A 26,439-nucleotide genomic window follows, 5' to 3' on the forward strand; every position below is an offset into this window, starting at 1 on the left:
ATCCCCATGTGCAGTCCCAGGGTTAGAATCCCCATGTGCAGTGCCAGGGTTAGAATCCCCATGTTCAGTCCCAGGTTTAGAATCCCCATGTACAGTCCCAGGGTTAGAATCCCCATGTACAGTCCCAGGGTTAGAATCCCCATGTACAGTCACAGGGTTAGAATCCCCATGTACAGTCCCAGGGTTAGAATCCCCATGTACAGTCCCAGGATTAGAATCCCCATGTACAGTCCCAGGGTTAGAATCCCCATGTACAGTCCCAGGGTTAGAATCCCCATGTACAATCCCAGGGTTAGAATCCCCATGTACAGTCTCAGGGTTAGAATCCCCATGTACAGTCCCAGGGTTAGAATCCCCATGTAGAGTCCCAGGGTTAGAATCCCCATGTACACTCCCAGGGTTAGAATCCTCATGTACAGTCCCAGGGTTAGAATCCCCATGTACAATCCCACGGTTAGAATGCCCATGTACAGTCCCAGGGTTAGAATCCCCATGTACAGTCCCAGGGTTAGAATCCCCATGTACAGTATCAGGGTTAGAATCCCCATGTACAGTCCCAGGGTTAGAATCCCCATGTACAGTCCCAGGGTTAGAATCCCCATGTACAGTCCCAGGGTTAGAATCCCCATGTGCAGTCCCAGGATTAGAATCCCCAAGTACAGTCCCAAGGTTAGAATCCCCATGTACAGTCCCAGGGTTAGAATCCCCATTTACAGTCCCAGGGTTAGAATCCTCATGTACAGTCCCAGGGTTAGAATCCCCATGTACAGTCCCAGCGTGAAAATCCCCATGTACAGTCCCAGGGTGAGCATCCCCATGTACAGTCCCAGGGTTAGAATCCCCATGTACAGTCCCAGGGTTAGAATCCCTATGTACAGTCCCAGGGTTAGAATCCCCATGTACAGTCCCAGGGTTAGAATCCCCATGTACAGTCCCAGGGTTAGAATCCCCATGTACAGTATCAGAGTTAGAATCCCCATGTACAGTATCAGGGTTAGAATCCCCATGTACAGTCCCAGGGTTAGAATCCCCATGTACATAGAAACATAGAGATAGGAACAGGAGTAGGCCATTCGGCCCTTCGAGCCTGCTCCGCCATTCAATGAGATCATGGCTGATCTTCGTCTGAGATCATAGCTGATCTTACCAGTTCAGTACCCCGTCCCCGCCTTTTCTCCGTAACCCTTAATCCCCTTAGCCTTCAGAAATATATCCAATTCTCTCTTGAAAATATTTATTGAATTAGCCTTCACAGCCCTCTGTGGCAGGGAATTCCACAGGCTCACCACTCTTTGAGTGAAGAAATTCTTCCTCATCTCTGTTTTAAATGATTTGCCCGCTATTTTTAGACTGTGGCCCCTGGTTCTGTGCTCCCCTGCCATTGGAAACATTCTCTCTGAATTCAGCCTGTCCAGGCCTGCCATAATTTTATATGTTTCGATGAGATCCCCTCTCAATCTTCTAAACTCCAGTGAGTACAAGCCCAAACTATTCAATCTCTCCTCGTAGGTCATTCCCGCCATTCCAGGTATCAGCCTGGTGAATCGCCGCTGCACTCTTTCCATGGCAAGAACATCCTTCCGCAGATGGGGCGACCAAAACTGTACACAATACTCCAGATGCGGTCTCACCAGCACCTTGTACAGCTGTAGTAAGGTATCCCTGTTCCTATACTCGAACCCCCTTGATATGAAGGCCAACATACCATTTGCCTTCTTAATCGCCTGTTGCACCTGCATGCTCTCCTTCAGTGACTGGTGCACAAGAACACCCAGGTCCCTCTGCACTTCCCCATCTCCCAATCTATTGCCATTTAGATAATAATCCACCCTCCTGTTTTTACCCCCAAAGTGGATAACCTCGCATTTATCCACATTATAGTGCATCTGCCACGTATCCGCCCATTCCCCCAACCTGTCCAAATCGCACTGTAGCCTCCTGACATCCTCATCAGAGCCCACCCCTCCTCCTAGTTTAGTGTCGTCAGCGAATTTGGAAATATTGCATCCAATTCCCTGATCCAGATCATTTATATATATTGTGAACAGCTGGGGTCCCAGGACAGATCCTTGCGGCACCCCGCTGGTCACTGCCTGCCACTCCGAAAACGAGCCGTTTATTCCAACTCTCTGTTTTCTATCCGCCAGCCAGTTCTCTATCCACGTTAATACTTTGCCCCCAATCCCATGAGCCTTAATTTTGCATGATAATCTTTTGTGTGGAACCTTATCGAAGGCTTTCTGGAAGTCAAGGTACACCACATCCACTGGCTCTCCCCCATCTATTTTACCAGTTACTTCCTCAAAAAATTCCAGCAGATTAGTCAAACACGATTTACCCTTTGTAAATCCATGTTGACTCTGTCCGATCCTTTCCCCATTTGTCAAGTGCTCCGCTATTTTATCCTTAATAATGGACTCTAGCATTTTGCCCACAACCGATGTAAGGCTTACTGGTCTATAATTCCCTGCTTTCTCTCTACCCCCCTTTTTAAATATTGGGGTAACATTAGCTACCCTCCAATCCACGGGTACTGTTCCCGAGTCAATGGAGTTCCGGAAGATGATCCTTAGAGCATCTGCTATCTCCAGGGCCACCTCCTTAAGTACCCTAGGATGTAGTTTATCAGGCCCCGGGTTAGAATCCCCGTGTACAGTCACAGGGTTAGAATCCCCATGTACAGTCCCAGGGTTGGAATCCCCATGTACAGTCCCAGGGTTAGAATTCTCATGTAGAGTCCCAGGGTTAGAATGCCCATGTACAGTCCAATGGTTAGAATCCCCATGTACAGTCCCAGGGTTTGAATCCCCATGTACAGTGCCAGGGTTAGAATCCCCATGTACACTCCCAGGGTTAGAATCCCCATGTACAGTCCCAGGATTAGAATCCCCATGTACAGTCCCAGGGTTCGAATCCCCATGTTCAGTCCCAGGGTTAGAATCCCCATGTACAGTCCCAGGTTTAGAATCCCCATGTAGACTCCCAGGTTTAGAATCCCCATGTACAGTCACAGGGTTAGCATCCCCATGTACAGTCCCAGGGTTAGAATCCCCATGTACAGTCCCAGCGTTAGAATCCCCATGTACAGTCCCAGGGTTAGAATCCTCATGTACAGTCCCAGGGTTAGAATCCCCATGTACAGTCCCAGGGTTAGAATGCCCATGTACAGTCCCAGGGTTAGAATCCCCATTTACAGTCCCAGGGTTAGAATCCCCATGTACAGTCCCAGGGTTAGAATCCCCACGTACAGTCCCAGGGATAGAATCCCCATGTACAGTCCCAGGGTTAGAATCCCCATGTACAATCCCAGGTTTAGAATCCCCATGTACAGTCACAGGGTTAGAATCCCCATGTACACGCCCAGGGTTAGAATCCCCATGTACAGTCCCAGGGTTAGAATCCCCATGTACATTCCCTGGGATAGAATCCTCATGTACAGTCCCAGGGTTAGAATCCCCATGTACAGTCCCAGGGTTAGAATCCCCATGTACATTCCCAGGGTTAGAATCCTCATGTACAGTCCCAGGGTTAGAATCCCCATGTACAGTCCCAGGGTTAGAATCCCCATGTACAGTCCCAGTGTTAGAATCCCCATGTACAGTATCAGGGTTAGAATCCCCATGTACAGTATCAGGGTTAGAATCCCCATGTACAGTATCAGGGTTAGAATCCCCATGTACAGTCCCAGGGTTAGAATCCCCATGTACAGTCCCAGGGTTAGAATCCCCGTGTTAGAATCCCCGTGTACAGTCCCAGGGTTAAAATCCCCATGCACAGTCCCAGGGTTAGAATGCCCATGTACAGTCCCAGGATTAGAATCCCCATGTACAGTCCCAGGGTTAGAATCCTCATGTACAGTCCCAGGGTTAGAATCCCCATGTACAGTCCAAGGGTTAGAATCCCCATGTACAGTCCCAGGTTTAGAATCCCCATGTAGACTCCCAGGGTTAGAATCCCCATGTACAGTCCCAGGGTTAGAATCCCCATGTACAGTCCCAGGGTTAGAATCCCCGTGTACAGTCCCAGGGTTAGAATCCCCGCGTACAGTCCCAGGGTTGGAATCCCCGCGTACAGTCCCAGTGTTAGAATCCCCATGTACAGTCCCAGTGTTAGAATCCCCATGTACAGTATCAGGGTTAGAATCCCCATGTACAGTATCAGGGTTAGAATCCCCATGTACAGTCCCAGGGTTAGAATCCCCATGTACAGTCCCAGGGTTAGAATCCCCATGTACAGTCCCAGGGTTAGAATCCCCATGTACAGTGCCAGGGTTAGAATCCCCATGTACAGTGCCAGGGTTAGAATCCCCATGTACACTCCCAGGGTTAGAATGCCCATGTACAGTCCCAGGGTTAGAATCCCCATGTACAGTCCCAGGGTTAGAATCCCCATGTACAGTCCCAGGGTTGGAATCCCCATGTTCTGTCCCAGGTTTAGAATCCCCATGTGCAGTCCCAAGGTTAGAATCCCCATGTACAGTTCCAGGGTTAGAATCCCCATGTGCAGTCCCAGGCTTAGAATCACAATGTACAGTCCCAGGGTTAGAATCCCCATGTACAGTCCCAGGGTTAGAATCCCCATTTGCAGTCACAGGGTTAGAATCCTCATGTACAGTCCCAGGGTTAGAATCCCCATGTACAGTCCCAGCGTGAGAATCCCCATGTACAGTCCCAGGGTGAGCATCCCCATGTACAGTCCCAGGGTTAGAATCCCCATGTACAGTCCCAGGGTTAGAATCCCCGCGTACAGTCCCAGGGTTGGAATCCCCGCGTACAGTCCCAGTGTTAGAATCCCCATGTACAGTCCCAGTGTTAGAATCCCCATGTACAGTATCAGGGTTAGAATCCCCATGTACAGTATCAGGGTTAGAATCCCCATGTACAGTCCCAGGGTTAGAATCCCCATGTACAGTCCCAGGGTTAGAATCCCCATGTAAAGTCCCAGGGTTAGAATCCCCATGTACCGTCCCAGGGTTAGAATCCTCATGTACAGTCCCAGGGTTAGAATCCCCATGTACAGTGCCAGGGTTAGAATCCCCATGTACAGTGCCAGGGTTAGAATCCCCATGTACACTCCCAGGGTTAGAATGCCCATGTACAGTCCCAGGGTTAGAATCCCCATGTACAGTCCCAGGGTTAGAATCCCCATGTACAGTCCCAGGGTTGGAATCCCCATGTTCTGTCCCAGGTTTAGAATCCCCATGTGCAGTCCCAAGGTTAGAATCCCCATGTACAGTTCCAGGGTTAGAATCCCCATGTGCAGTCCCAGGCTTAGAATCACAATGTACAGTCCCAGGGTTAGAATCCCCATGTACAGTCCCAGGGTTAGAATCCCCTTTTACAGTCCCAGGGTTAGAATCCCCATTTACAGTCCCAGGGTTAGAATCCTCATGTACAGTCCCAGGGTTAGAATCCCCATGTACAGTCCCAGCGTGAGCATCCCCATGTACAGTCCCAGGGTTAGAATCCCCATGTACAGTCCCAGGGTTAGAATCCCCATGTACAGTCCCAGGGTTAGAATCCCCATGTACAGTCCCAGGGTTAGAATCCCCATGTACAGTCCCAGGGTTAGAATCCCCATGTACAGTATCAGAGTTAGAAACCCCATGTACAGTATCAGGGTTAGAATCCCCATGTACAGTCCCAGGGTTAGAATCCCCATGTACAGTCCCAGGGTTAGAATCCCCGTGTACAGTCCCAGGGTTAGAATCCCCATGTACAGTCCCAGGGATGGAATCCCCATGTACAGTCCCAGGGTTAGAATGCCCATGTACAGTCCAAGGGTTAGAATCCCCATGTACAGTATCAGGGTTAGAATCCCCATGTACAGTCCCAGGGTTAGAATCCCCATGTGCAGTCCCAGGTTTGGAATCCCCATGTTCAGTCCCAGGGTTAGAATCCCCATGTACAGTCCCAGGTTAAGAATCCCCATGTAGACTCCCAGGTTTAGAATCCCCATGTACAGTCCCAGGGTTAGAATCCCCATGTACAGTCCCAGGGTTAGAATCCCCATGTACAGTCCCAGGGTTAGAATCCCCATGTACAGTCCCAGGGTTAGAATCCCCATTTACAGTCCCAGGGTTAGAATCCCCACGTACAGTCCCAGGGTGAGAAACCCCATGTACAGTCCCAGGTTAAGAATCCCCATGTTCAGTCCCAGGGTTAGAATCCCCATGTACAGTCCCAGGTTAAGAATCCCCATGTACAGTCCCAGCGTTAGAATCCCCATGTACAGTCCCAGGGTTAGAATCCTCATGTACAGTCCCAGGGTTAGAATCCCCATGTACAGTCCCAGGGTTAGAATCCCCATGTACAGTCCCAGGGTTAGAATCCCCATTTACAGTCCCAGGGTTAGAATCCCCACGTACAGTCCCAGGGTGAGAAACCCCACGTACAGTCCCAGGGATAGAATCCCCATGTACAGTCCCAGGGTTAGAATCCCCATGTACAGTCCTAGGGTTAGAATCCCCATGTACAGTCCCAGGGTTAGAATCCCCATGTACAGTCTCAGGGTTAGAATCCCCATGTACAGTCTCAGGGTTAGAATCCCCATGTACAGTCCCAGGGTTAGAATCCCCATGCACAGTCCCAGGGTTAGAATCCCCGTGTACAGTCCCAGTGTTAGAATCCCAATGTACAGTCCCAGTGTTAGAATCCCCATGTACAGTATCACGGTTGAATCCCCATGTACAGCCCCAGGGTTAGAATCCCCATGTACAGTATCAGGGTTAGAATCCCCATGTACAGTCCCAGGGTTAGAATCCTCATGTACAGTCCCAGGGTTAGAATCCCCATGTACAGTCCCAGGGTTGGAATTCCATGTACAGTCCCAGGGTTAGAATCCTCATGTACAGTCCCAGGGTTAGAATGCCCATGTACAGTCCCAGGGTTAGAATCCCCATGTACAGTCCCAGGGTTAGAATCCTCATGTGCAGTCCCAGGGTTAGAATCCCCATGTACAGTGCCAGGGTTAGAATCCCCATGTACAGTGCCAGGGTTAGAATCCCCATGTACACTCCCAGGGTTGGAATCCCCATGTTCAGTCCCAGGGTTGGAATCCACATGTACAGTCCCAGGGTTAGAATCCCCATGTACAGCTCCAGGGTTAGAATCCCCATGTACAGTCCCAAGCTTAGAATCCCAATGTACAGTCCCAGGGTTAGAATCCCCATGTACAGTCGCAGTGTTAGAATCCCCATGTACAGTCCCAGGGTTAGAATCCCCATTTACAGTCCAAGGGTTAGAATCCTCATGCACAGTCCCAGGGTTAGAATCCCCATGTACAGTCCCAGCGTGAGAATCCCCATGTACAGTCCCAGGGTGAGCATCCCCATGTACTGTCCCAGGGTTAGAATCCCCATGTACAGTCCCAGGGTTAGAATCCCTATGTGCAGTCCCAGGTTTAGAATCCCCATGTACAGTCCCAGGGTTAGAATCCCCATGTAGAGTCCAAGGTTTAGAATCCCCATGTACAGTCCCAGGGTTAGAATCCCCATGTACGGTCCCAAGGGATAGAATCCCCATGTACAGTCACAGGGTGAGAATCCCCATGTACAGTCCCAAGGTTAAAATCCCCATGTACAGTCCCAGGGTTAGAATCCCCATGTACAGTCCCAGGGTTAGAATTCCCATGTACAGTCCCAGGGTTGGAATCCCCATGTTCAGTCCCAGGGTTAGAATCCCCATGTGCAGTCCCAGGGTTAGTATCCCCATGTAGAGTCCCAGGTTTAGAATCCCCATGTACAGTCCCAGGGTTAGAATCCCCATGTACGGTCCCAGGGTTAGAATCCCCATGTACAGTCACAGGGTTAGAATCCCCATGTACAGTCCCAGGGTTAGAATCCCCATGTACAGTGCCAGGGTTAGAATCCCCATGTACACTTCCAGGGTTAGAATCCCCATGTACAGTCCCAGGCTTAGAATACCCATGTACAGTCCAAGGGTTGGAATCCCCATGTTCAGTCCCAGGGTTAGAATCCCCATGTACAGTCGCAGGGTTAGAATCCCCATGTGGACTCCCAGGTTTAGAATCCCCATGTACAGTCCCAGGGTTAGAATCCCCATGTACAGTCCCAGGGTTAGAATCCTCATGTACAGTCACAGGGTTAGAATCCCCATGTACAGTCCCAGGGTTAGAATCCCCATGTACAGTCCCAGGGTTAGAAACCCCATGTACAGTCCCACGGTTAGAATCCTCATGTACAGTCCCAGGGTTAGAATCCCCATGTACAGTCCCAGGGTTAGAATCCCCATGTACAGTCCCAGGGTTAGAATCCCCATTTACAGTCCCAGGGTTAGAATCCCCATTTACAGTCCCAGGGTTAGAATCCCCACCTACAGTCCCAGGGTTAGAATCCCCACGTACAGTCCCAGGGATAGAATCCCCACGTACAGTCCCAGGGTTAGAATCCCCATGTACAGTCCTAGGGTTAGAATCCCCATGTACAGTCCCATGGTTAGAATCCCCATGTACAGTCTCAGGGTTAGAATCCCCATGTACAGTCCCAGGGTTAGAATCCCCATGTACAGTCCCAGGGTTAGAATCCCCATGTACAGTCCCAGGGTTAGAATCCCCATGTACAGTCCCTGGGTTAGAATCCCCGTGTACAGTCCCAGGGTTAGAATCCCCATGTACAGTCCCAGCGTTGGAATCCCCATGTTCAATCCCAGGGTTAGAATCCCCATGTACAGTCCCAGGGTTAGCATCCCCATGTAGAGTCCCAGGTTCAGAATCCCCATGTACAGTCCCAGGGTTAGAATCCCCATGTACGGTCCCAGGGTTAGAATCCTCATGTACAGTCAGAGCGTTAGAATCCCCATGTACAGTCCCAAGGTTAAAATCCCCATGTGCAGTCCCAAGGTTAAAATCCCCATGTACAGTCCCAGGGTTAGAATCCCCATGTACGGTCCCAGGGTTAGAATCCTCATGTACAGTCCCAAGGTTAAAATCCCCATGTGCAGTCCCAAGGTTAAAATCCCCATGTACAGTCCCAAGGTTAAAATCCCCATGTACAGTCCCAGGGTTAGAATCCCCATGTGCAGTCCCAGGGTTAGAATCCCCATGTACAGTCCCAGGGTTAAAATCCCCATGTGCAGTCCCAGGGTTAAAATCCCCATGTGCAGTCCCAGGGTTACTCTCCCCAAGTAGCGTCCCAGGTTTAGAATCCCCATGTACAGTCCCAGGGTTAGAATCCCCATGTACGGTCCCAGGGTTAGAATCCCCGTGTACAGTTCCAGGGTTAGAATTCCCATGTACAGTCCCAGGGTTAGAATAACCATGTACAGTCCCAGGGTTAGAATTCCCATGTACAGTCCCAGGGTTAGAATAACCATGTACAGTCCCAGGGTTAGAATAACCATGTACAGTCCCAGGGTTAGAATTCCCATGTACAGTCCCAGGGTTAGAATCCCCATGTACAGTCCCAGGGTTAGAATTCCCATGTACAGTCCCAGGGTTAAAATCGCCATGTACAGTCCCAAGGTTAGAATCCCCATGTACAGTCCCAGGGTTAGAATCCCCATGTACAGTCCCAGGGTTAGAATTCCCATGTACAGTCCCAGGGTTAGAATAACCATGTACAGTCCCAGGGTTAGAATCCCCATGTACAGTCCCATGGTTAGAATCACCGTGTACAGTCCCAGGGTTAGAACCCCCATGTACAGTATCAGGGTTAGAATCCCGATGGACAGTCCCAGGGTTAGAATCCACATGTACAGTATCAGGGTTAGAATCCCCATGAACAGTATCAGGGTTAGAATCCCCATGGATAGTCCCAGGGTTAGAATACCCAAGTACAGTCCCAGGGTTAGAATCCCAATGTACAGGCCCAGGGTGAGAATCCCCTTGTGCAGTCCCAGAGTCGGAATCCCCATGTACAGTCCCAGGGTCAGCATCCACATGTACAGTATCAGGGTTAGAATCCCCATGTACAGTATCAGGGTTAGAATCCCCATGGATAGTCCCAGGGTTAGAATACCCAAGTACAGTCCCAGGGTTGGAAGCCCCATGTGCAGGCCCAGGGTTAGAATCCCCTTGTACAGTACCAGAGTCGGAATCCCCATGTACAGTCCCAGGGTCAGAATCCCCATGTACAGTCTCAGGGTTAGAATCCCCATGTACAGTCCCAGGGTTAGAAACCCCATGTACAGTCCCAGGGTTAGAATCCCCATGTACAGTCCCAGGGTTAGAATCCCCATCTACAGTCCTCGGGTTAGAATCCCCATGTACAGTCCCAGGGTTAGAATCCCCATGTACAGTCCCAGGGTTAGAATCCGCATGTACAGTCCCAGTGTAAGAATCCCCATGTACAGTATCAGGGTTAGAATCCCCATGTACAGTATCAGGGTTAGAATCCCCATGTACAGTATCAGGGTTAGAATCCCCATGTACAGTCCCAGGGTTAGAATCCTCATGTACAGTCCCAGGGTTAGAATCCCCATGTACAGTCCTAGGGTCAGAATTCCCATGTACAGTCCCAGGGTTAGAATCCACATGTACAGTCCCAGGGTCAGAATCCCCATGTACAGTCCCAGGGTTAGAATCACCATGTACAGTCCCAGTGTTAGAATCCCCAAGTACAGTATCAGGGTTAGAATCCCCATGTACAATCCCAGGGTTAGAATCCCCTTGTACAGTCCCAGAGTCGGAATCCCCATGTACAGTCCCAGGGTCAGAATCCCCATGTACAGTCTCAGGGTTAGAATCCCCATCTACAGTCCTTGGGTTAGAATCCCCATGTACAGTCCCAGGGTTAGAATCCCCATGTACAGTCCCAGGGTTAGAATCCCCATGTACAGTCCCAGGGTTAGAATCCCCATGTACAGTCCCAGGGTTAGAATCCCCATGTACAGTCCCAGGGTTAGATTCCCCGTGTACAGTCCCAGGGTTAGAATCCCCATGTACAGTCCCAGTGTTAGAATCCCCATGTACAGTATCAGGGTTAGAATCCCCATGTACAGTATCAGGGTTAGAATCCCCATGTACAGTCCCAGGGTTAGAATCCCCATGTACAGTATCAGGGTTAGAATCCCCATATACAGTCCCAGGGTTAGAATCCCCATGTACAGTCCCAGGGTTAGAATCCCCATGTACAGGCCCAGGGTGAGAATCACCTTGTACAGTCCCAGAGTCGGAATCCCCATGTACAGTCCCAGGGTTAGAATCCCCATGTACAGTCCCAGGGTTAGAATTCCCATGTACAGTCCCAGGGTTAGAATCCCCATGTACAGTCCCAGGGTTAGAATCCACATGTACAGTCTCAGGGTCAGAATCCCCATGTACAGTCCCAGGGTTCGAATCCACATGTACAGTCCCAGGGTCAGAATCCCCATGTACAGTCCCAGGGTTAGAATCTCCATGTACAGTCCCAGTGTTAGAATCCCCATGCACAGTCCCAGTTAGAATCCCCAAGTACAGTATCAGGGTTAGAATCCCCATGTACAATCCCAGGGTTAGAATCCCCATGTACAGGCCCAGGGTTAGAAACCCAATGTAGAGTCCTAGGGTTACAATCCCCATGTACAGTCCCAGGGTTAGAATCCCCATGTACAGTATCAAGGGTTAGCATCCCCTTGTACAGTCCCAGGGTTAGAATCCCCATGTACAGTATCAGGGTTAGAATCCCCATGTACAGTCCCAGGGTGAGAATCCCCTTGTACAGTCCCAGAGTCGGAATCCCCATGTACAGTCCCAGGGTCAGCATCCACATGTACAGTATCAGGGTTAGAATCCCCATGTACAGTATCAGGGTTCGAATCCCCATGGATAGACCCAGGGTTAGAATACCCAAGTACAGTGCCAGGGTTAGAATCCCCATGTACAGGCCCAGGGTTAGAATCCCCTTGTACAGTACCAGAGTTGGAATCCCCATGTACAGTCCCAGGGTCAGAATCCCCATGTACAGTCCCAGGGTTAGAAACCCCATGTACAGTCCCAGCGTTAGAATCCCCATGTACAGTCCCAGGGTTAGAATCCCCATGCACCGTCCCAGGGTTAGAATCCCCATGTACAGTCCCAGGGTTAGATTCCCCGTGTACAGTCCCAGGGTTAGAATCCCCATGTACAGTCCCAGTGTTAGAATCCCTATGTACAGTATCAGGGTTAGAATCCCCATGTACAGTATCAGGGTTAGAATCCCCATGTACAGTCCCAGGGTTAGAATCCTCATGTCCAGTCCCAGGGTTAGAATCCCCATGTACAGTCCTAGGGTCAGAATTCCCATGTACAGTCCCAGGGTTAGAATCCCCATGTGCAGTCCCAGGGTTAGAATCCCCATGTACAGTCCCAGGGTTAGAATCCCCGTGTACAGTCCCAGGGTTAGAATCCCCATGTACAGTCCCAGGGTTAGAATCCCCATGTACAGTCCCAGGGTCAGAATCCACATGTACAGTCTCAGGGTCAGAATCCCCATGTACAGTCCCAGGGTTAGAATCCACATGTACAGTCCCAGGGTCAGAATCCCCATGTACAGTCCCAGGGTTAGAATCCCCATGTACAGTCCCAGGGTTAGAATCCCCATGTGCAGTCCCAGGGTTAGAATCCCCATGTACAGTCCTAGGGTCAGAATTCCCATGTACAGTCCCAGGGTTAGAATCCCCATGTACAGTCCCAGTGTTAGAATCCCCATGTACAGTATCAGGGTTAGAATCCCCATGTGCAGTCCCAGGGTTAGAATCCCCATGTACAGTCCTAGGGTCAGAATTCCCATGTACAGTCCCAGGGTTAGAATCCCCATGTACAGTCCCAGGGTTAGAATCCCCATGCACAGTCCCAGGGTTAGAATCCCCGTGTACAGACCCAGGGTTAGAATCCCCATGTACAGTCCCAGTGTTAGAATCCCCATGTACAGTATCAGGGTTAGAATCCCCACGTACAGTCCCAGGGTTAGAATCCCCATGTACAGTATCAGGGTTAGAATCCCCATGTACAGTCACAGGGTTAGAATCCCCATGTACAGTCCCAGGGTTAGAATCCCCATGTACAGGCCCAGGGTGAGAATCACCTTGTACAGTCCCAGAGTCGGAATCCCCATGCACAGTCCCAGGGTCAGTATCCCCGTGTACAGTCTCAGGGTTAGAATCCCCATGTACAGTCCCAGGGTTAGAATCCCCATGTACAGTCCCAGGGTTAGAATCCCCATGTACGGTCCCAGGGTTAGAATCCCCATGTACAGTCACAGGGTTAGAATCCCCATGTACAGTCCCAGGGTTAGAATCCCCATGTACAGGCCCAGGGTGAGAATCACCTTGTACAGTCCCAGAGTCGGAATCCCCATGCACAGTCCCAGGGTCAGTATCCCCGTGTACAGTCTCAGGGTTAGAATCCCCATGTACAGTCCCAGGGTTAGAATCCCCATGTACAGTCCCAGGGTTAGAATCCCCATGTACGGTCCCAGGGTTAGAATCCCCATGTACAGTCACAGGGTTAGAATCCCCATGTACAGTCCCAGGGTTAGAATCCCCATGTACAGTGCCAGGGTTAGAATCCCCATGTACACTTCCAGGGTTAGAATCCCCATGTACAGTCCCAGGCTTAGAATACCCATGTACAGTCCAAGGGTTGGAATCCCCATGTTCAGTCCCAGGGTTAGAATCCCCATGTACAGTCGCAGGGTTAGAATCCCCATGTGGACTCCCAGGTTTAGAATCCCCATGTACAGTCCCAGGGTTAGAATCCCCATGTACAGTCTCAGGGTTAGAATCCTCATGTACAGTCCCACGGTTAGAATCCTCATGTACAGTCCCAGGGTTAGAATCCCCATGTACAGTCCCAGGGTTAGAATCCCCATGTACAGTCCCAGGGTTAGAATCCCCATTTACAGTCCCAGGGTTAGAATCCCCATTTACAGTCCCAGGGTTAGAATCCCCACGTACAGTCCCAGGGTTAGAATCCCCACGTACAGTCCCAGGGATAGAATCCCCACGTACAGTCCCAGGGTTAGAATCCCCATGTACAGTCCTAGGGTTAGAATCCCCATGTACAGTCCAAGGGTTGGAATCCCCATGTTCAGTCCCAGGGTTAGAATCCCCATGTACAGTCGCAGGGTTAGAATCCCCATGTGGACTCCCAGGTTTAGAATCCCCATGTACAGTCCCAGGGTTAGAATCCCCATGTACAGTCCCAGGGTTAGAATCCCCATGTACAGTCCCAGGGTTAGAATCCGCATGTACAGTCCTAGGGTTAGAATCCCCGTGTACAGTCCCAGGGTTAGAATCCCCGTGTACAGTCCCAGGGTTGGAATCCCCATGTACAGTCCCAGTGTTAGAATCCCCATGTACAGTCCCAGTGTTAGAATCCCCATGTACAGTATCAGGGTTAGAATCTCCATGTACAGTCCCAGGGTTAGAATCCCCATGTACAGTCCCTGGGTTAGAATCCCCATGTACAGTCCCAGCGTTGGAATCCCCATGTTCAATCCCAGGGTTAGAATCCCCATGTACAGTCCGAGGGTTAGTAGCCCCATGTAGAGTCCCAGGTTTAGAATCCCCATGTACAGTCCCAGGGTTAGAATCCCCATGTACGGTCCCAGGGTTAGAATCCTCATGTACAGTCCCAAGGTTAAAATCCCCATGTACAGTCCCAAGGTTAAAATCCCCATGTACAGTCCCAGGGTTAGAATCCCCATGTACAGTCCAAGGGTTAAAATCCCCATGTACAGTCCCAGGGTTAGAATCCCAATGTACAGTCCCAGGGTTAGAATCCCCATGTGCAGTCCCAGGGTTAGAATCCCCATGTACGGTCCCAGGGTTAGAATCCCCATGTACAGTCACAGGGTTAAAATCGCCATGTACAGTCCCAAGGTTGGAATCCCCATGTACAGTCCCAGGGTTAGAATCCCCATGTACAGTCCCAGGGTTAGAATCCCCATGTACAGTCCCAGGGTTAGAATCCCCATGTACAGTCCCAGGGTTAGAATCCCCATGTACAGTATCAGGGTTAGAATCCCCATGTACAGTCCCAGGGTTAGAATCCCCATGTACAGTCCCAGGGTTAGAATCCCCATGTACAGTCACAGGGTTAGAATCCCCAAGTAGCGTCCCAGGTTTAGAATCCCCATGTACAGTCCCAGGGTTAGAATCCCCATGTACAGTCCCAGGGTTAGAATCCCCATGTACAGTCACAGGGTTAAAATCGCCATGTACAGTCCCAAGGTTAGAATCCCCATGTACGGTCCCAGGGTTAGAATCCCCATGTACAGTCACAGGGTTAAAATCGCCATGTACAGTCCCAAGGTTAGAATCCCCATGTACAGTCCCAGGGTTAGAATCCCCATGTACAGTCCCAGGGTTAGAATTCCCATGTACAGTCCCAGGGTTAGAATCCCCATGTACAGTCCTAGGGTCAGAATTCCCATGTACAGTCCCAGGGTTAGAATCCACATGTACAGTCCCAGGGTCAGAATCCCCATGTACAGTCCCAGGGTTAGAATCACCATGTACAGTCCCAGTGTTAGAATCCCCATGTACAGTCCCAGTTAGAATCCCCAAGTACAGTATCAGGGTTAGAATCCCCATGTACAATCCCAGGGTTAGAATCCCCTTGTACAGTCCCAGAGTCGGAATCCCCATGTACAGTCCCAGGGTCAGAATCCCCATGTACAGTCTCAGGGTTAGAATCCCCATCTACAGTCCTTGGGTTAGAATCCCCATGTACAGTCCCAGGGTTAGAATCCCCATGTACAGTCCCAGGGTTAGAATCCCCATGTACAGTCCCAGGGTTAGAATCCCCATGTACAGTCCCAGGGTTAGAATCCCCATGTACAGTCCCAGGGTTAGAATCCCCGTGTACAGTCCCAGGGTTAGAATCCCCATGTACAGTCCCAGTGTTAGAATCCCCATGTACAGTATCAGGGTTAGAATCCCCATGTCCAGTATCAGGGTTAGAATCCCCATGTACAGTCCCAGGGTTAGAATCCCCATGTACAGTATCAGGGTTAGAATCCCCATATACAGTCCCAGGGTTAGAATCCCCATGTACAGTCCCAGGGTTAGAATCCCCATGTACAGGCCCAGGGTGAGAATCACCTTGTACAGTCCCAGAGTCGGAATCCCCATGTACAGTCCCAGGGTTAGAATCCCCATGTACAGTCCCAGGGTTAGAATTCCCATGTACAGTCCCAGGGTTAGAATCCCCATGTACAGTCCCAGGGTTAGAATCCACATGTACAGTCTCAGGGTCAGAATCCCCATGTACAGTCCCAGGGTTCGAATCCACATGTACAGTCCCAGGGTCAGAATCCCCATGTACAGTCCCAGGGTTAGAATCCCCATGTACAGTCCCAGTGTTAGAATCCCCATGCACAGTCCCAGTTAGAATCCCCAAGTACAGTATCAGGGTTAGAATCCCCATGTACAATCCCAGGGTTAGAATCCCCATGTACAGGCCCAGGGTTAGAAACCCAATGTAGAGTCCTAGGGTTAGAATCCCCATGTACAGTCCCAGGGTTAGAATCCCCATGTACAGTATCAAGGGTTAGCATCCCCTTGTACAGTCCCAGGGTTAGAATCCCCATGTACAGTATCAGGGTTAGAATCCCCATGTACAGTCCCAGGGTGAGAATCCCCTTGTACAGTCCCAGAGTCGGAATCCCCATGTACAGTCCCAGGGTCAGCATCCACATGTACAGTATCAGGGTTAGAATCCCCATGTACAGTATCAGGGTTCGAATCCCCATGGATAGACCCAGGGTTAGAATACCCAAGTACAGTGCCAGGGTTAGAATCCCCATGTACAGGCCCAGGGTTAGAATCCCCTTGTACAGTACCAGAGTCGGAATCCCCATGTACAGTCCCAGGGTCAGAATCCCCATGTACAGTCCCAGGGTTAGAAACCCCATGTACAGTCCCAGCGTTAGAATCCCCATGTACAGTCCCAGGGTTAGAATCCCCATGCACCGTCCCAGGGTTAGAATCCCCATGTACAGTCCCAGGGTTAGATTCCCCGTGTACAGTCCCAGGGTTAGAATCCCCATGTACAGTCCCAGTGTTAGAATCCCTATGTACAGTATCAGGGTTAGAATCCCCATGTACAGTATCAGGGTTAGAATCCCCATGTACAGTCCCAGGGTTAGAATCCTCATGTCCAGTCCCAGGGTTAGAATCCCCATGTACAGTCCTAGGGTCAGAATTCCCATGTACAGTCCCAGGGTTAGAATCCCCATGTGCAGTCCCAGGGTTAGAATCCCCATGTACAGTCCCAGGGTTAGAATCCCCGTGTACAGTCCCAGGGTTAGAATCCCCATGTACAGTCCCAGGGTTAGAATCCCCATGTACAGTCCCAGGGTTAGAATCCACATGTACAGTCTCAGGGTCAGAATCCCCATGTACAGTCCCAGGGTTAGAATCCACATGTACAGTCCCAGGGTCAGAATCCCCATGTACAGTCCCAGGGTTAGAATCCCCATGTACAGTCCCAGGGTTAGAATCCCCATGTGCAGTCCCAGGGTTAGAATCCCCATGTACAGTCCTAGGGTCAGAATTCCCATGTACAGTCCCAGGGTTAGAATCCCCATGTACAGTCCCAGTGTTAGAATCCCCATGTACAGTATCAGTGTTAGAATCCCCATGTGCAGTCCCAGGGTTAGAATCCCCATGTACAGTCCTAGGGTCAGAATTCCCATGTACAGTCCCAGGGTTAGAATCCCCATGTACAGTCCCAGGGTTAGAATCCCCATGCACAGTCCCAGGGTTAGAATCCCCGTGTACAGACCCAGGGTTAGAATCCCCATGTACAGTCCCAGTGTTAGAATCCCCATGTACAGTATCAGGGTTAGAATCCCCACGTACAGTCCCAGGGTTAGAATCCCCATGTACAGTATCAGGGTTAGAATCCCCATGTACAGTCACAGGGTTAGAATCCCCATGTACAGTCCCAGGGTTAGAATCCCCATGTACAGGCCCAGGGTGAGAATCACCTTGTACAGTCCCAGAGTCGGAATCCCCATGCACAGTCCCAGGGTCAGTATCCCCGTGTACAGTCTCAGGGTTAGAATCCCCATGTACAGTCCCAGGGTTAGAATCCCCATGTACAGTCCCAGGGTTAGAATCCCCATGTACGGTCCCAGGGTTAGAATCCCCATGTACAGTCACAGGGTTAGAATCCCCATGTACAGTCCCAGGGTTAGAATCCCCATGTACAGGCCCAGGGTGAGAATCACCTTGTACAGTCCCAGAGTCGGAATCCCCATGCACAGTCCCAGGGTCAGTATCCCCGTGTACAGTCTCAGGGTTAGAATCCCCATGTACAGTCCCAGGGTTAGAATCCCCATGTACAGTCCCAGGGTTAGAATCCCCATGTACGGTCCCAGGGTTAGAATCCCCATGTACAGTCACAGGGTTAGAATCCCCATGTACAGTCCCAGGGTTAGAATCCCCATGTACAGTGCCAGGGTTAGAATCCCCATGTACACTTCCAGGGTTAGAATCCCCATGTACAGTCCCAGGCTTAGAATACCCATGTACAGTCCAAGGGTTGGAATCCCCATGTTCAGTCCCAGGGTTAGAATCCCCATGTACAGTCGCAGGGTTAGAATCCCCATGTGGACTCCCAGGTTTAGAATCCCCATGTACAGTCCCAGGGTTAGAATCCCCATGTACAGTCTCAGGGTTAGAATCCTCATGTACAGTCACAGGGTTAGAATCCCCATGTACAGTCCCAGGGTTAGAATCCCCATGTACAGTCCCAGGGTTAGAAACCCCATGTACAGTCCCACGGTTAGAATCCTCATGTACAGTCCCAGGGTTAGAATCCCCATGTACAGTCCCAGGGTTAGAATCCCCATGTACAGTCCCAGGGTTAGAATCCCCATTTACAGTCCCAGGGTTAGAATCCCCATTTACAGTCCCAGGGTTAGAATCCCCACGTACAGTCCCAGGGTTAGAATCCCCACGTACAGTCCCAGGGATAGAATCCCCACGTACAGTCCCAGGGTTAGAATCCCCATGTACAGTCCTAGGGTTAGAATCCCCATGTACAGTCCAAGGGTTGGAATCCCCATGTTCAGTCCCAGGGTTAGAATCCCCATGTACAGTCGCAGGGTTAGAATCCCCATGTGGACTCCCAGGTTTAGAATCCCCATGTACAGTCCCAGGGTTAGAATCCCCATGTACAGTCCCAGGGTTAGAATCCTCATGTACAGTCACAGGGTTAGAATCCCCATGTACAGTCCCAGGGTTAGAATCCCCATGTACAGTCCCAGGGTTAGAAACCCCATGTACAGTCCCACGGTTAGAATCCTCATGTACAGTCCCAGGGTTAGAATCCCCATGTACAGTCCCAGGGTTAGAATCCCCATGTACAGTCCCAGGGTTAGAATCCCCATTTACAGTCCCAGGGTTAGAATCCCCATTTACAGTCCCAGGGTTAGAATCCCCACGTACAGTCCCAGGGTTAGAATCCCCACGTACAGTCCCAGGGATAGAATCCCCACGTACAGTCCCAGGGTTAGAATCCCCATGTACAGTCCTAGGGTTAGAATCCCCATGTACAGTCCCATGGTTAGAATCCCCATGTACAGTCTCAGGGTTAGAATCCCCATGTACAGTCCCAGGGTTAGAATCCCCATGTACAGTCCCAGGGTTAGAATCCGCATGTACAGTCCTAGGGTTAGAATCCCCGTGTACAGTCCCAGGGTTAGAATCCCCGTGTACAGTCCCAGGGTTGGAATCCCCATGTACAGTCCCAGTGTTAGAATCCCCATGTACAGTCCCAGTGTTAGAATCCCCATGTACAGTATCAGGGTTAGAATCCCCATGTACAGTCCCAGGGTTAGAATCCCCATGTACAGTCCCTGGGTTAGAATCCCCATGTACAGTCCCAGCGTTGGAATCCCCATGTTCAATCCCAGGGTTAGAATCCCCATGTACAGACCGAGGGTTAGTAGCCCCATGTAGAGTCCCAGGTTTAGAATCCCCATGTACAGTCCCAGGGTTAGAATCCCCATGTACGGTCCCAGGGTTAGAATCCTCATGTACAGTCCCAAGGTTAAAATCCCCATGTACAGTCCCAAGGTTAAAATCCCCATGTACAGTCCCAGGGTTAGAATCCCCATGTACAGTCCAAGGGTTAAAATCCCCATGTACAGTCCCAGGGTTAGAATCCCAATGTACAGTCCCAGGGTTAGAATCCCCATGTGCAGTCCCAGGGTTAGAATCCCCATGTACGGTCCCAGGGTTAGAATCCCCATGTACAGTCACAGGGTTAAAATCGCCATGTACAGTCCCAAGGTTGGAATCCCCATGTACAGTCCCAGGGTTAGAATCCCCATGTACAGTCCCAGGGTTAGAATCCCCATGTACAGTCCCAGGGTTAGAATCCCCATGTACAGTATCAGGGTTAGAATCCCCATGTACAGTCCCAGGGTTAGAATCCCCATGTACAGTCCCAGGGTTAGAATCCCCATGTACAGTCACAGGGTTAGAATCCCCAAGTAGCGTCCCAGGTTTAGAATCCCCATGTACAGTCCCAGGGTTAGAATCCCCATGTACAGTCCCAGGGTTAGAATCCCCATGTACAGTCACAGGGTTAAAATCGCCATGTACAGTCCCAAGGTTAGAATCCCCATGTACGGTCCCAGGGTTAGAATCCCCATGTACAGTCACAGGGTTAAAATCGCCATGTACAGTCCCAAGGTTAGAATCCCCATGTACAGTCCCAGGGTTAGAATCCCCATGTACAGTCCCAGGGTTAGAATTCCCATGTACAGTCCCAGGGTTACAATAACCATGTACAGTCCCAGGGTTAGAATCCCCATGTACAGTCCCATGGTTAGAATCCCCGTGTACAGTCCCAGGGTTAGAACCCCCATGTACAGTATCAGGGTTAGAATCCCGATGTACAGTCCCAGGGTTAGAATCCACATGTACAGTATCAGGGTTAGAATCCCCATGTACAGTATCAGGGTTAGAATCCCCATGGATAGTCCCAGGGTTAGAAGACCCAAGTACAGTCCCAGGGTTGGAAGCCCCATGTGCAGGCCCAGGGTTAGAATCCCCTTGTACAGTACCAGAGTCGGAATCCCCATGTACAGTCCCAGGGTCAGAATCCCCATGTACAGTCTCAGGGTTAGAATCCCCATGTACAGTCCCAGGGTTAGAAACCCCATGTACAGTCCCAGGGTTAGAATCCCCATGTACAGTCCCAGGGTTAGAATCCCCATCTACAGTCCTCGGGTTAGAATCCCCATGTACAGTCCCAGGGTTAGAATCCCCATGTACAGTCCCAGGGTTAGAATCCCCATGTACAGTCCCAGTGTAAGAATCCCCATCTACAGTATCAGGGTTAGAATCCCCATGTACAGTATCAGGGTTAGAATCCCCATGTACAGTATCAGGGTTAGAATCCCCATGTACAGTCCCAGGGTTAGAATCCTCATGTACAGTCCCAGGGTTAGAATCCCCATGTACAGTCCTAGGGTCAGAATTCCCATGTACAGTCCCAGAGTTGGAATCCCCATGTACAGTCCCAGGGTAAGAATCCCCATGTACAGTCTCAGGGTTAGAATCCCCATCTACAGTCCTTGGGTTAGAATCCCCATGTACAGTCCCAGGGTTAGAATCCCCATGTACAGTCCCAGGGTTAGAATCCCCATGTACAGTCCCAGGGTTAGAATCCCCATGTACAGTCCCAGGGTTAGAATCCCCATGTACAGTCCCAGGGTTAGAATCCCCGTGTACAGTCCCAGGGTTAGATTCCCCGTGTACAGTCCCAGGGTTAGAATCCCCATGTACAGTCCCAGTGTTAGAATCCCCATGTACAGTATCAGGGTTAGAATCCCCATGTACAGTATCAGGGTTAGAATCCCCATGTACAGTCCCAGGGTTAGAATCCTCATGTACAGTCCCAGGGTTAGAATCCCCATGTACAGTCCTAGGGTCAGAATTCCCATATACAGTCCCAGGGTTAGAATCCCCATGTACAGTCCCAGGGTCAGAATCCCCGTGTACAGACCCAGGGTTAGAATCCCCATGTACAGTCCCAGTGTTAGAATCCCCATCTACAGTATCAGGGTTAGAATCCCCATGTACAGTCCCAGGGTTAGAATCCCCATGTACAGTATCAGGGTTAGAATCCCCATATACAGTCCCAGGGTTAGAATCCCCATGTACAGTCCCAGGGTTAGAATCCCCATGTACAGTCCCAGGGTTAGAATCCCCATGTACAGTCCCAGGGTTAGAATCCACATGTACAGTCTCAGGGTCAGAATCCCCATGTACAGTCCCACGGTTCGAATCCACATGTACAGTCCCAGGGTCAGAATCCCCATGTACAGTCCCAGGGTTAGAATCCCCATGTACAGTCCCAGTGTTAGAATCCCCATGTACAGTCCCAGTTAGAATCCCCAAGTACAGTATCAGGGTTAGAATCCCCATGTACAATCCCAGGGTTAGAATCCCCATGTACAGGCCCAGGGTTAGAAACCCAATGTAGAGTCCTAGGGTTAGAATCCCCATGTACAGTCCCAGGGTTAGAATCCCCGTGTACAGACCCAGGGTTAGAATCCCCATGTACAGTCCCAGTGTTAGAATCCCCATGTACAGTATCAGGGTTAGAATCCCCACGTACAGTCCCAGGGTTAGAATCCCCATGTACAGTATCAGGGTTAGAATCCCCATGTACAGTCCCAGGGTGAGAATCCCCTTGTACAGTCCCAGAGTCGGAATCCCCATGTACAGTCCCAGGGTCAGCATCCACATGTACAGTATCAGGGTTAGAATCCCCATGTACAGTATCAGGGTTCGAATCCCCATGGATAGTCCCAGGGTTAGAATACCCAAGTACAGTGCCAGGGTTAGAATCCCCATGTACAGGCCCAGGGTTAGAATCCCCTTGTACAGTACCAGAGTCGGAATCCCCATGTACAGTCCCAGGGTCAGAATCCCCATGTACAGTCCCAGGGTTAGAAACCCCATGTACAGTCCCAGCGTTAGAATCCCCATGTACAGTCCCAGGGTTAGAATCCCCATGCACCGTCCCAGGGTTAGAATCCCCATGTACAGTCCCAGGGTTAGATTCCCCGTGTACAGTCCCAGGGTTAGAATCCCCATGTACAGTCCCAGTGTTAGAATCCCTATGTACAGTATCAGGGTTAGAATCCCCATGTACAGTATCAGGGTTAGAATCCCCATGTACAGTCCCAGGGTTAGAATCCTCATGTCCAGTCCCAGGGTTAGAATCCCCATGTACAGGCCCAGGGTGAGAATCACCTTGTACAGTCCCAGAGTCGGAATCCCCATGCACAGTCCCAGGGTCAGTATCCCCGTGTACAGTCTCAGGGTTAGAATCCCCATGTACAGTCCCAGGGTTAGAATCCCCATGTACAGTCCCAGGGTTAGAATCCCCATGTACAGTCCCAGGGTTAGAATCCCCATGTACAGTCCCAGGGTTAGAATCCACATGTACAGTCTCAGGGTCAGAATCCCCATGTACAGTCCCAGGGTTCGAATCCACATGTACAGTCCCAGGGTCAGAATCCCCATGTAAAGTCCCAGGGTTAGAATCCCCATGTACTGTCCCAGTGTTAGAATCCCCATGTACAGTCCCAGTTAGAATCCCCAAGTACAGTATCAGGGTTAGAATCCCCATGTACAATCCCAGGGTTAGAATCCCCATGTACAGTCCCAGGGTTAAAAACCCAATGTAGAGTCCTAGGGTTAGAATCCCCATGTACAGTCCCAGGGTTAGAATCCCCATGTACAGTCCCAGGGTTAGAATTCCCATGTACAGTCCCAGGGTTAGAATCCCCATGTACAGGCCCAGGGTTAGAAACCCAATGTAGAGTCCTAGGGTTAGAATCCCCATGTACAGTCCCAGGGTTAGAAACCCCATGTACAGTCCCAGGGTTAGAATCCCCATGTACAGTCCCAGGGTTAGAATCCCCATGTACAGTATCAAGGGTTAGCTTCCCCTTGTACAGTCCCAGGGTTAGAATCCCCATGTACAGTATCAGGGTTAGAATCCCCATGTACAGTCCCAGGGTGAGAATCCCCTTGTACAGTCCCAGAGTCGGAATCCCCATGTACAGTCCCAGGGTCAGCATCCACATGTACAGTATCAGGGTTAGAATCCCCATGTACAGTATCAGGGTTCGAATCCCCATGGATAGTCCCAGGGTTAGAATACCCAAGTACAGTGCCAGGGTTAGAATCCCCATGTACAGGCCCAGGGTTAGAATCCCCTTGTACAGTCCCAGTGTTAGAATCCCCATCTACAGTATCAGGGTTAGAATCCCCATGTACAGTCCCAGGGTTAGAATCCCCATGTACAGTATCAGGGTTAGAATCCCCATATACAGTCCCAGGGTTAGAATCCCCATGTACAGTCCCAGGGTTAGAATCCCCATGTACAGTCCCAGGGTTAGAATCCCCATGTACAGTCCCAGGGTTAGAATCCACATGTACAGTCTCAGGGTCAGAATCCCCATGTACAGTCCCACGGTTCGAATCCACATGTACAGTCCCAGGGTCAGAATCCCCATGTACAGTCCCAGGGTTAGAATCCCCATGTACAGTCCCAGTGTTAGAATCCCCATGTACAGTCCCAGTTAGAATCCCCAAGTACAGTATCAGGGTTAGAATCCCCATGTACAATCCCAGGGTTAGAATCCCCATGTACAGGCCCAGGGTTAGAAACCCAATGTAGAGTCCTAGGGTTAGAATCCCCATGTACAGTCCCAGGGTTAGAATCCCCGTGTACAGACCCAGGGTTAGAATCCCCATGTACAGTCCCAGTGTTAGAATCCCCATGTACAGTATCAGGGTTAGAATCCCCACGTACAGTCCCAGGGTTAGAATCCCCATGTACAGTATCAGGGTTAGAATCCCCATGTACAGTCCCAGGGTGAGAATCCCCTTGTACAGTCCCAGAGTCGGAATCCCCATGTACAGTCCCAGGGTCAGCATCCACATGTACAGTATCAGGGTTAGAATCCCCATGTACAGTATCAGGGTTCGAATCCCCATGGATAGTCCCAGGGTTAGAATACCCAAGTACAGTGCCAGGGTTAGAATCCCCATGTACAGGCCCAGGGTTAGAATCCCCTTGTACAGTACCAGAGTCGGAATCCCCATGTACAGTCCCAGGGTCAGAATCCCCATGTACAGTCCCAGGGTTAGAAACCCCATGTACAGTCCCAGCGTTAGAATCCCCATGTACAGTCCCAGGGTTAGAATCCCCATGCACCGTCCCAGGGTTAGAATCCCCATGTACAGTCCCAGGGTTAGATTCCCCGTGTACAGTCCCAGGGTTAGAATCCCCATGTACAGTCCCAGTGTTAGAATCCCTATGTACAGTATCAGGGTTAGAATCCCCATGTACAGTATCAGGGTTAGAATCCCCATGTACAGTCCCAGGGTTAGAATCCTCATGTCCAGTCCCAGGGTTAGAATCCCCATGTACAGGCCCAGGGTGAGAATCACCTTGTACAGTCCCAGAGTCGGAATCCCCATGCACAGTCCCAGGGTCAGTATCCCCGTGTACAGTCTCAGGGTTAGAATCCCCATGTACAGTCCCAGGGTTAGAATCCCCATGTACAGTCCCAGGGTTAGAATCCCCATGTACAGTCCCAGGGTTAGAATCCCCATGTACAGTCCCAGGGTTAGAATCCACATGTACAGTCTCAGGGTCAGAATCCCCATGTACAGTCCCAGGGTTCGAATCCACATGTACAGTCCCAGGGTCAGAATCCCCATGTAAAGTCCCAGGGTTAGAATCCCCATGTACTGTCCCAGTGTTAGAATCCCCATGTACAGTCCCAGTTAGAATCCCCAAGTACAGTATCAGGGTTAGAATCCCCATGTACAATCCCAGGGTTAGAATCCCCATGTACAGTCCCAGGGTTAAAAACCCAATGTAGAGTCCTAGGGTTAGAATCCCCATGTACAGTCCCAGGGTTAGAATCCCCATGTACAGTCCCAGGGTTAGAATTCCCATGTACAGTCCCAGGGTTAGAATCCCCATGTACAGGCCCAGGGTTAGAAACCCAATGTAGAGTCCTAGGGTTAGAATCCCCATGTACAGTCCCAGGGTTAGAAACCCCATGTACAGTCCCAGGGTTAGAATTCCCATGTACAGTCCCAGGGTTAGAATCCCCATGTACAGTCCCAGGGATAGAATCCCCATGTACAGTATCAAGGGTTAGCTTCCCCTTGTACAGTCCCAGGGTTAGAATCCCCATGTACAGTATCAGGGTTAGAATCCCCATGTACAGTCCCAGGGTGAGAATCCCCTTGTACAGTCCCAGAGTCGGAATCCCCATGTACAGTCCCAGGGTCAGCATCCACATGTACAGTATCAGGGTTAGAATCCCCATGTACAGTATCAGGGTTCGAATCCCCATGGATAGTCCCAGGGTTAGAATACCCAAGTACAGTGCCAGGGTTAGAATCCCCATGTACAGGCCCAGGGTTAGAATCCCCTTGTACAGTACCAGAGTCGGAATCCCCA

The sequence above is a fragment of the Somniosus microcephalus genome, chromosome 4 (genome assembly GCF_052327205.1).
Source record: "Somniosus microcephalus isolate GS21.2 chromosome 4, FLI_Smic_1.0, whole genome shotgun sequence".
NCBI classification, from domain to species: domain Eukaryota; kingdom Metazoa; phylum Chordata; class Chondrichthyes; order Squaliformes; family Somniosidae; genus Somniosus; species Somniosus microcephalus.